The sequence below is a fragment of the Clytia hemisphaerica genome, unplaced genomic scaffold (genome assembly GCF_902728285.1).
Source record: "Clytia hemisphaerica strain Z4C2 unplaced genomic scaffold, Clytia hemisphaerica genome assembly, whole genome shotgun sequence".
Lineage (NCBI taxonomy): Eukaryota > Metazoa > Cnidaria > Hydrozoa > Leptothecata > Clytiidae > Clytia > Clytia hemisphaerica.
In genome coordinates, this window is record NW_027103674.1 from 2,027,773 (window position 1) to 2,035,018 (window position 7,246).

General features: G+C 36.3%; 1 long non-coding RNA gene across 1 annotated transcript; it reads right to left on the bottom strand.

Moving 5' to 3' along the window:
• Window positions 1-204: 204 nt before the first annotated feature.
• On the bottom strand, window positions 205-4,662 carry LOC136803487 (uncharacterized). Its single transcript, XR_010846153.1, has 5 exons — window positions 4,271-4,662; window positions 3,784-4,192; window positions 1,263-1,377; window positions 1,021-1,119; window positions 205-380 (listed from the first exon to the last, which is right to left on the bottom strand). It is a non-coding gene; the product is annotated as an uncharacterized lncRNA (long non-coding RNA).
• Window positions 4,663-7,246: the final 2,584 nt, after the last annotated feature.

Consider the following 7,246-nt stretch of genomic DNA (forward strand, 5'->3'; position numbering starts at 1 on the left):
ACTGAGCCTGCATATGCTGATAAATGTTATGCTTATAGAAAATTATGTTTATTAAAGCCTAAATAATGGATTGCAGGAATGACTTTTTTCCAAAATGATACACAAAATATAAAATGTTTGATACAATTTTCCTTTTGCCACATCGCTGCTGGAGAATCAAATTGTCCATACTCCATTTTTTGCTGTTTTAAGATAATTGACCAACCAACCCCACAAGAACCCAACCCCAAAAGAAGCTGTAATTTCCATTACTGGAATTACAGGTTTTTTTTATACAAAGATTTGACTTTTACAATCCACTGCATCCTTTTCCAGGAAAAAAAATGTAGATATCAGCTAATGGATGCTACAGCTGTCTTCTTGGATTTCGCTAAAATTTGCTATAAAATCAATTAGAAAAGTGATGCAACATTGAAGATACAAAGGTAATGAAGCCAACTTCAGGTTTAAAGAGAAAGCTTTTTTTTTTTTTTTTGGGGGGGGGGGTTGAAAATTGTACTGAATTGAAAAGGAGGGGCTTGTGAAAATTTCAAATAAAAGTGGTCGCTTGGACAAAAAAAGGGGGTTAATTTTTTAAGGGGGGGTTCATGGAAGAATTGGTATCTTAAATATCTTACTGTAGGTGTATCTGTTTAAAAATTTCTACCATCAGATTCATATTATTGTATTCTTCATTTTAATAACCTTGGAATATACAGTAGTAAGAGTTTGTGCGTAAAAGGTCGAAAAAGAGGGGGGGTTGAACTTAAACCTGGGAAAAAGAGGGGGTTTAGGAATTTTCATTTTTAAGAGGGGGGTTGAGCTAAAAGAGGGGGTGCCATTTTTAAGGAGGGGGGGGCTTGATATAACTTGTTTTGGCAAGAGAACTAATTCTGACGATTTCTACCAATAAGTTGACTGTAAAAGACTTTGGTAAAAAACAAAACATTTTCTGAAAATCTAAACGATCCATGAGAGTAACTATTAAGAGGCTAAATTCTAGCATCCACAACAGATCGAACGAAAAATATAATCGCTTACCGTTCCCAGAAGTATTAGATTTGCCATCAGGTGAGTAAAGAATGAGAACAGCAAAAACATATGTGCCCCATATACCAAATTTGCCAAATTGTATTGCACCTTAAAAGAAAATGATATTTTTAAATAAAAGTTATTATTTTGTGAAAATTGATCATTGTAGAGTAAATTTAATCTTACAAAAGTACTACGTAATACTACCTTCATAGTAGGAAACATGTGTTGGAAAAATGTCTTGGACTTACTCATAAAGTTGTCTTGAAATTTCCACGTATCTGTGCTTTGCTCCACAAAGAAACAAATAAATGTGATGAAAACCGTTGATAGGCTGAGGTAAAGCAACACGCGAAATCTGCAGATCTTGTTTGAAAAAAAGATTTGTTTGGATTATTGAGAAATAATGCACAGATGTCTGATATAACACTGGATAGAGCTACTCGTCCCTAGCTGAAGCAAAATGAAACACCATTTTGAATGAAGTGACGTCACAATTAAGCTTGGGCAATCCTTGAAATTTTGAAGTCATTCTTTGTATACCAAGGTTTCTACTGTGGTCTACTTGCAGCAAAGATTATTTTGCTTTACTTGCCTTGGCTTGGAAAAGATAGTGTAGCTCTATCTAGTGGTTAAGAAAATTGAAAAACAACAAAGCCAGTAATGATATTGAGCCAGAGCTACTGAAACGATGCACTCACCCTATTATGCTTGAAGTGATCCACAGAATCACCAATAACTTGTGGTCTGGGCATGATCTGCCTATCTCTTGGTGTCAATCTCTTCTCAGAACATTATGGAAGGGCAAAGGATCAAAGAAGGATCCCTCAAAATACAGGGGACTCAGTATCGGGTCCACTGTCTGCAAACTTGTGGTTAATATCATTCTCAACAGACTTCGTGAATGGTATGAGAAACAGCTTTCAGACGAGCAAAATGGGTTTCGTTCAAATCGTGGTACGACAGACGGGATCTATACCGTTAAAAGGGTACATCAAATCAGCCACCGTAAGAAACAGCTTGTATTCCTATTATTCGTTGACTTGTCTGCTGCGTTCGATCATATCCCACGTAAATGGTTATTTGATTCAATAAGCTTACGATTTTGCAACAGTCAATCTCCAATATTGCTCAAAATTCTTGAAAAATTGTATCACCATACATCTCTATTATACGAGGGAAAAGTTTTCGCAACCACATTCGGTGTTCGTCAGGGTGGCCCAGAAAGCCCTTTTCTCTTCAATCTGTACATAGACTTTGTTATGCGCCTGATGATCGAGAAAAGCCGTAACGATCCATTAATCCAGTTCTTTGTCCACAAGTATCGCATAAATAGTCATTCAATCTCAAGAAATGAAAGGGTGATAATGCGTGAGAAAGGCTTGAGTTCATCAGGAACATCGTTGTTACCTTGGTGTGGCTATGCTGATGACTTAGTTTTATTTCTACAATCAAAAACTGGTCTCCAGAGCGCTACTGTTCTGCTTAATGAAGTCTTTACAAAATTTGGTTTATCCATTAACTCTCAAAAAAGCGAAACGATGATACTCAACCATCCAGATGAAATACCCTACCCATCCTCAATTATTGATCTCGGTGAAAGTCAACTGTCAAACGTGTCAGATTTTAAATATCTTGGTGCTTATCTCAATTCGAATCAGCCTAATACTGGTGAAAAGGAGATCACTCACCGTATTCAATTAGCATCTGCAAAATTTTCACAAATGTCAAATCTTTTACAAAACTTTCATTTAAAGCTGAAAACGAGAGTTTTGTTTTTGAATTGTTTTGTTCGAAGTCGTCTTGTGTATGCCTGTCAGAATTGGAACCTTAATCAAGAACAGTTTAATCGTCTTGACGTGGCGTATCGGAAATTTCTGCGTCGAATGGTACGTGGTGGTTTCAGATTTGTGAATGAGAATCAAAATGATTACAGATTTTCAATAAACAATGCGCAGCTCCACAGGATCTGTGGAACCTCTGATGTTAGCTATTTTATTCAATCACAGCAGCATCACTATGCTGCACACGTCCTTCGTATGCCCTCTTCTCGTTCTTTGAAATTATTAACATTTAATGATGACCAATACACGAGAAGAGGTCGCCCTGCCAAGTCTTTGTTGGATCAAGTTGTTGGTCATAAAATGATTTCTATTAGTCAATTTTGTTCTCTTGCCTTAAGCAAGAAGTAATGATGTGAATTTGAATTTAATTAGTTCGACATGGGAAAATACCTCTAAGTGAATAGGCCTCACGGTGAGATACCTTCCCATGTCCAACCATGTCCAGTAATGGGCGGTTGTAGAATTTTATTATATTATTATTATAAGATATCTGTGAGAGAAAAGTTGCTACAAAAAGCATGTTTGAAGAACGGTATCATGCACCCCCAATCCCAGGGCTAACATTGTCATGTTTTTACTTGGATTATTTTGATGAATTTTAGCACTGGTTTTGTCTCTTAAAAAAATGGTTACGTTATCTCAAAAGGCTCAGGTGCTTCTTTAAAATTCAACCTTCACAAACGAGCTCCTTTCAATTGACAAACTGTTTTCTTAAAATAAATTATTGAAAATGTATCAAAAGGAAAGATTCCATTCCCTTTTTGAATTGAAGAAACAAACAAGGACTTATCGCTCGCCTGATGTAAGCAATAAATTTTTTTGCCAATTGTCTAACTTCACATTGCATAATGCAAGGAGGTATGTCCCAAAACAACAATCTGGTGATTATAATTGTACGCAGTCTTTGACGAGGATCAAAATTCAATACCTCAAAGGAAAGTCGTCTTCCTTTAGTTTGCATAGCAACAAAATACAGTAGTCGCATGAAATATAAACAGTATATGATTGAAGCAATCGCTGCAAGAGCTATGAAGGCTTTCTGTTGTTTTTAGAGAAGAATAATCGGAGAAGGCGTAGTTAAGGAAAGAGAAGTTCATAAGACATGATATAAAGGTTCAGCACCAATCAAGAGTTTTGCGGATACAAAAAGCTTGAAAAACGTGGCAACAAATCTGGACCAGTTGCTCTTTATTCCCTATGGATTAATATTAGAAAGTTTGCCAAAGATAAATTTGAGTTTGGAAACGAGGAAATTTTATCAAAGTTACCCTTGGGCCTTGAATAAGGTTTCTAATTTTAAGCAACACTTTCAAGCCCAATTTTTCTGCAATCATTGCCTATGGTTCCGCCAGACCCCCTCGTTACACTCAAAAAATTACCGGCCAACTGAAGTTTCCCTATTTGCAGCACTGTGCCTCTACGACGAAAATCTTTCTTCTACAAGATTACACTTTAATATAATGCCAATTATGCATGTAAGTTTTATATTAATACTTTTCTTTTCTTTTGCATATGTTTCGCATACTTCCTAGGGGAATTTCACCACGGCAATTCGACCACCATAATTTTTGCATACAATTCAATATGGCGGATGGAAAGGCGAAAAGGTCTATTGTTGAAAGTTGGAGAAGTTTCTACCGACGCAGAAACTTTTAACAGCCAATTAAAGGCTTAGGCAAGGGGAATTTGATGTTCTCCTGTTTACCGTTGACCACGCTCTTGAGCCGCCACTCAAAAAAGTTCATTATTTCTTAAAAACTCATTATTTTCTTCTTTTCCTGTGCCAAGCTATGGGCAGTGGGCGGCTACAAGGGCATTTTAGAAATTCGTGTTTTAGACGTGTTTCGAACGCGTTTGAATTTTCGCACATATCATTTTGATTCCGAAAGTGAAAGCAGCTCGATTTCACGGTGGAATTCAACTTCGTTGGAGATGGGAAGAACTAGGTAGGAATAATGAATAATGAAATTTTGACCGCATCAAATATTTTTTGCAACGCGACGGTAAACAGAACATCAAAATCCCCTCGCCTTATAATGATTATGTTTGCTATATCGTCTAGGCAAAAAAACGGTTAAAAAAGACGCAAACATAATTTTTTTGTGAGTGCGGTTATGATTTTTTTGATTGCGGCCCCGTACAGGAACTCGCCAAATGTTCCTAACTGATTTTAAATGTTTATTTTGCTGTTAAATCCAGACGGTGTCAATCGAACGAATCGAACGCTGAGTCAATTGAACGCAATTGAACGCAATCAAATCGCAATGGAATATTACCCAGGATTTGCTGTTAGGTTGCTTCGATTACGTTCGATTGTATTCGACTACGTTCGATTGATTGATTCAATTATATTAGATTTTATTCGCTTTGGTACGGTACTTAAACATTCGGCAGCCCGCTAAAAAGTCCTAAAACGAAGTGATGCAATTTAATTTAATCAAACTCATCAAACATAATCCGAAGGAAATCAAAGATTATTTGAATGCAAATGACAATCGAACATAGTTCAACTATCAATCGAACCAATCTAACCTTACTCAAACGCAATCAAACACAATAGAATATTACCCAGGAATCGGTCGTTCGATTGAGATTCGATTACGTTCAACAATCGAATGGCAATTATTCAATTGCGTTTGATTACGTTTGATTGCGATTTTTGTTCGAAGTTGTTCGATTGACACCGTCTAGTTAAATGGAAAAAAAAATAGTTTGAACGGTGTGACAGAAAGGATCTTCATCATTCCTTGACTTTTAAACAGCAAGTATAGTATCAAATAAGGTCAATGAATGAGAGGTTTTTGCAAATCGCGCAGGCAGGAGGAAGTGCTCATTTTAGTGAACTAAACTTACCTTGTAAAACCAAGTGGATATTCAATGATAAAGAGGTACCTATAATCAAATTTGTTGAACATGTCAAGAAAACATCACAAATCAAAACTGGCCGATATTCAAGAACCAACAAGCTATCATTCTGTCTTTGAAGATTTTTGTTTTTTGTTTTGCTTTGATTTCAACATAATTCGGATAAAAATGTTTGAATGTTCGATGAATATTGTTCGGTTTTTTAAGGCACCATTTACATTTGAAAAACTAGGAGGAAACAAAGGGTGGGTGTTGTGGGCTGTGGGTGTTGTGGCCGCCGTGGTTTGGGTGGTGTTTTTGGTGATTATAAGGCTTACAACCCTGTCTCTTTTGGGGTTTTATCAGAGTGTCTCTTAATTTACTAACTTGCAAATTGAGGTGGAATCTGGATCACTTCTTCTCAACCTTACACCAGACGTTCGCGCTCGATAGGATCGATCATTGGAACGGCTCGATGACGGACCGATATGTGATCGATGGATTACTTAACGATCCGGACAGTTACATCAAAATGCCTCGAAAATGCCAATATGAAAATTGCGTAATCAGAGAACGTATGTCTCGCTCATTATAAAAAGGCCGAGACAAACTTTCAATAATTGGATTGTAACATCGAGTTAAGTCTCTTTTGTTAAGTCACCAGGGGGTAAATAAAACAGACCTTGATACATTTATCGTTCATTTCAACTTGACCATTTGTTTAAAACTCAGCCTCCTAAATATTTGGGGTAGGTAAAATATGTACAAAGAAATTCATACTTTTCCAACCCGGCAAATCTTTAAAAAAGAAGCAAACAATAAAATATAATTACCCTTTCCAAATAAACCTCTTCGGTGGCGAGCGTAGTCTACTCTGACGTAATTGTAAAATTTATGTAATGGGAGTTTGACATAGTAATGTAATGTCGTTTGGGGAATTATGAAGTTCTCTGGGATTTCGATTGCATTTATTCAGGTTGATTTTTTGACTTCTAATGGTACTTTTTCTAACGAGTTTGATTACTCTGTTCTCACACTTATGTCTTTTTTTTTCGCGTCCTTTTCCGTGATTACTTTTATTTATATTTTTAAAGACAGGTAAGAAGGCATATTGATGTAACTGCCGGATAGACCTTTTTTCAAAGAGGACGTCCTGTTGAATAATTATGTAGTCCAGCCATAAAAACAATGATAAAGCCATGCATAATTACTGTATCATGCATATTGTAATAATAATGCATGGTTTTATCATTGTTTTTCTGCTGGACTACATAATTATTCAACAGGGTGGCCTCTTTGAAAAAAGGTCTATAGGAGATCGATGGAAGATTCAGTCATTAAAAAGTCTTGAGTATCGATCCTTCGTTGATCCATTATCGAGCTAGTATTTCAATCGAGTATACCGATTCGTCATCGATCGTTAATCGATTTGTCATCGATCGTTAATTGATTTGTTATGGATCGTAAATCGAGTATGAATCGATAAAAGATCGATGATAGATCGATAAATAATCGATAGCTAATCATAAGCTTAAAAAAATCTTGAG